The sequence below is a fragment of the Cicer arietinum genome, chromosome 3 (genome assembly GCF_000331145.2).
Source record: "Cicer arietinum cultivar CDC Frontier isolate Library 1 chromosome 3, Cicar.CDCFrontier_v2.0, whole genome shotgun sequence".
Lineage (NCBI taxonomy): Eukaryota > Viridiplantae > Streptophyta > Magnoliopsida > Fabales > Fabaceae > Cicer > Cicer arietinum.
The window spans coordinates 37,748,051-37,752,529 of NC_021162.2; positions in this window are offsets into that span (position 1 = coordinate 37,748,051).

Consider the following 4,479-nt stretch of genomic DNA (forward strand, 5'->3'; position numbering starts at 1 on the left):
ATCACACATCACCTACATCACATAAACTCATCATAAATTTATAGCATCATTATCATCAATCATATCTCATCACATAAATTTATCACAAATTTATAACATCACAATTATTAATCATACATCATCATCATCACACAAAATTATCACAATTTATCCATATTTTATTATCACATCACATAAATTCATCTAATCAAACATATACATAAAATTCATTTGACCCAATATCACAATAATATCAAATACCACACATTTAAAGAAATTAAATCAATCAACACGTTACAAATATTTCTATTCTATATTTTAATCTCACAATTTCCATATTTTCATATTAATTAATTTATCCCTCAAAGGGCTTTTGCCATATGTAATGAGCTCCGAATGAATCGTTGAGAAATACAGTTTTTCCGTTCATCTCACAATATATTATACTCATGAATTCAAACGCTCTTTCACCCCTTACCTTTTTTCGACGCTTTCACACACGAATATGATTCCACGAGCAAGCAACATTTGTCCTTTAATCGATCTAACTTGGCAGTTTATGGGTAAACGTCAAAAATAAATTATGAGCAAACACTCTAAAAACTAAATTTTGAAATTCGATCAAGGGAACTTACCATAAATCAGAAAACCAATTTGTGGATAATATAGCCACTATTAACACGGTCGTTTTGCCGTTGGTTTCACTCAAATCGAACTTACGGTGAAGAAGAACGATGCAAAATAAGAAAGTTTATAAATAGAGAAGTCATATACTTTAGAGAGAAATTAGGGTAGTAAAAATTCTGAAATTGTGTTTAATTGACTAACTAGATGAGTGAAATAACATACTGAAATTTAGATGATAACGAAGGAAGTTTTCTGAGACAATTAGCAATGATCAGTATCAATTTCTTACTTTTCTCTCCATGTGTAGCCGTTACTCCTGTTCATTCCTTCTTTCTAATACTCTCTTAATGTGGGATAATTCATAAATGCCTCTTTTAAAACCTTCTTTGATGAATTTAACATTTCTCATAATCTATCTTGTGCAAAATCTCCTCAACAAAATGAAGTTGTTAAAAGAAAAAAATAGAACCTTACAAAAAATGGCAAGAACAAGTTGAAATTGAAGCTATCAATACTTCATGCTACATTCTAAACTGTGTATCAATAAGAAAAATTATCAACAAAACACCATATGAAATCTGGAAAAACAGAAAGCTAAACATCTCATATTTTAACATTTTTGGATATTATTGTTATTTTTGAACAACAAAGAAAACCTTGGCAAGCTTGATGCAAAATCGGACAAAGCTATATTTTTGGGATACTCAATCGATTCATTTTGATCTTGTAGCCTACTGCGACGTAGATTATGCTTGACATAAATTGAACGAAAAAGCACAAGCGGAGCATGTCAGTTTCTTGGAGAAGCATTAATAAGCTAGTCGTGCAGAAAACAAAACACAGTTGCTTTATCAACAGTCGAAGCTGAATATGTCTCAGCTGTAAATTGTTGTTCTCAAGTTCTCTAGATAAAAAAATCAACTTGAAAACTTCTCTATAAGTTATTCAAGTATTCCAATTTACTGTGATAATACTAGTGCTATAAATCTTTCAAAAAATCTCATTCAATATTCAAGATCCAAGCACATAAAGATAAAACATCATTTTATTTGTGATCATGTAAATAAAAAGGAAGTTGAGTTAATCTTTGTAGATATTCAAAAACAACCTGTTGATATTTTTACCAAACCCTTTGTAGAGGAAAGTTTTAATTTTATAAAAGAAAAACTGAGAATTATCAAAATCCAATTAGCTTGCATTAAATTTTTTTCTGCACAAACAGAGAACGTTAATTAGTCTTCATTTTTACTCATCGTTCTCTGTTTTTACGCTCATCATTCTCCGTTTTCTTCACAAAATCAGCAAAAACGCTTTTTGCATGACATTAATAGACGTGTTCCCTTGTCTGCAAAAGCAACTGCCACGCTGTCAATTCTCCTCTTTTCCAACACCCATCAATCACCTCACCTTCCTTCCACAAACAACAAAACTGTAACATCATCATCACGACTTTTCATCTTCCAAATCTGCAACTTCATCTTCTCAAAACCTTCAAACCACATCTGTGAAAAAATTCAAAAATGGCTCGAACGAAAATAACAGCTCGAAAAAACCCTAGCCCTAACACGCCCACTTCTTCATCATCATCTCCACCATCTTCTCCATTTCTAAGTTGTTCACCCTCACCACCACCTAGACCAACTCCTCCAAAAGAATCATGTAAAAACACATTCTCAGACTACTTGTCCTCATCTCCAGATTCAAACCCTAATCCAACTTCTCTCAACCCATTATCAATTGTACTTCCCCATCTCTTCCAAAGATCCGCTCCTAATCTATGCGAAATTCCTCCACATCTTTGCATATCTTTTTCTAAACCTACTGAAGCCAAGAGACGTTCCTTGCACGTCTCGGCTGGAATCAGAACATCAAAGGCAAAACACACCAAACCCACCGTGTTTGTCATCTCCGATTATGACGATTATGAGCCATCTATACCAAACCCAACAAAATCTTCCAACCCTCTCAAACCCTGCGAACCATCTACATCTTCACTTCCAACAGAACCCTCTCAATCAATACCTCCTAATCAAAAAAGGAAGTCCATGACTGAGATTTTTTCATCAACAAAACTTTCTCAACCCTCTCCAACAAAAACCACTTCAAAACCACAAAACTTAAAGGTCAAAACCACCATCACATTTTCTCAGGTTTTGGCCAAAAACAAACTAAAAAACCCCCAACAAGGCAAAACCACTACTCCAAAACAAAAGCCTCGAGAATGTTCTTCACCATCTCTAGAACGTTCTTCTTTCTCCCTCCCCAAAATATTATGCTTATACCACTGAAAATCCAGAATGTTCTCCATCAGCCTCACACCCCACCAAATCTGGCCCAAAACTTCGCATCCCTCAACTCATTCCGTCCAACCTCCAAAAATTATATGCTGAAAAATAGGTCGAGCGACCCGTTGGTATTGGTAGAGTGTTTATGCTTGAAAATCGGATCGTTGACGACAACTCTATCCAACACCACACAAACGCCCTTGCATGGACCCCATTTCTTCATATTTTTAATTGTTTGTACATTAATGTGGTGCATACATTTTACTGCAAGGCCCACACCTTTCTTGATAAGCCACTTCTAGTGACTAATCTCAAGGCTATTGAAATAAGGTTAACCCTGCCATTCTTGCATCCATTCTCGATCATCCAACGGGTCACTTCTAGTGACTTCTATTGACTAATCAAAAATGATGGTCCTTCTGTCTTTGGAAAGAACTAGTACTCAGTTCTAAACCTTAACAAGAAGGAAGTCGTTGCTGACCTGTTTCAAGAAGGTTGCAAAAACTATATGTCTACATCTTTAAAGCCCATTTGCAAAGTCTTCAACAGTATCAGTCAGCATTCGATCTTGCCTCACTGTGAGAGTCACGAGTATGTCTCCGATAATGATGCGTTGGTCATCCATCACCTCCTTAACTACAAGAGAGTTAATCTTACCTACATCGTAATTCAGAACATGGTATCTGCCACAAATAAGGACTACAAGAAAAACACAGTCCCTTATGACATGCTTCTTTCCAAGATTTTTAGCTATTTTAACATCCCTCTATCTTCTGAATCATCCACAATAAAAATTTCAAAATTTTCTTCCAAGAATGTGTAAGTCATGAGCTTCCCTGTTCATGTTTTTGATTTAATTCCCAAACATACAGTACATATGAAATATTTGATTGATCTAATGATTTGAATTGAGAAAAATTTCAGGCAAACAAGCAGACACCATACACTTGGAACAAAAGCTTGCAACTCAAGGAATCAACCAAAGTTGGAGGATATGCTTGAGAAAGATGCAAATATGTGTAGTGTAATTAGGTGTCATAGTAGTTAGTTTAGTAGACTAATCACTATGGTCTCATGCTTAAGTTTTTGCCAATGAATATAAATCAATCAACTAACAAGTCAATTGATGAATCGATTGGGCAATCGATTGTCTGACTCAGAACAAGAGTTTTCACTACATGAATCGATTGGGCAATCGATTAGTTAAAGGTTTTTAGTGAAACCTGAGTTTTGGGCTTAATCCAATCAATTGGACAATCGATTGGAACATCAATTGAGCAATCGATTTTGCAAATCACAGAAACAACCATTTATTGAATCAATCGATTGACAAATCGATTGTGACAAAGTTTTAAATCAGGAATAAGTTATGTGATCCAACAAATCGATTGGGACATCAATTGAATTAGATTTCTTAAACTACAAGTTTGTAGCAATCGATTGCAATTAATCATTTATCAGAACCACTTTGAATAAATCGATTGGCACATTGATTTTGACAAAATAGCTGAGGTTCTGTAACAAGCACAATCGATTGGAAAATCGATTGACGTAAAGGTCTAAGTGATAGTGATAATAGCAATCAATT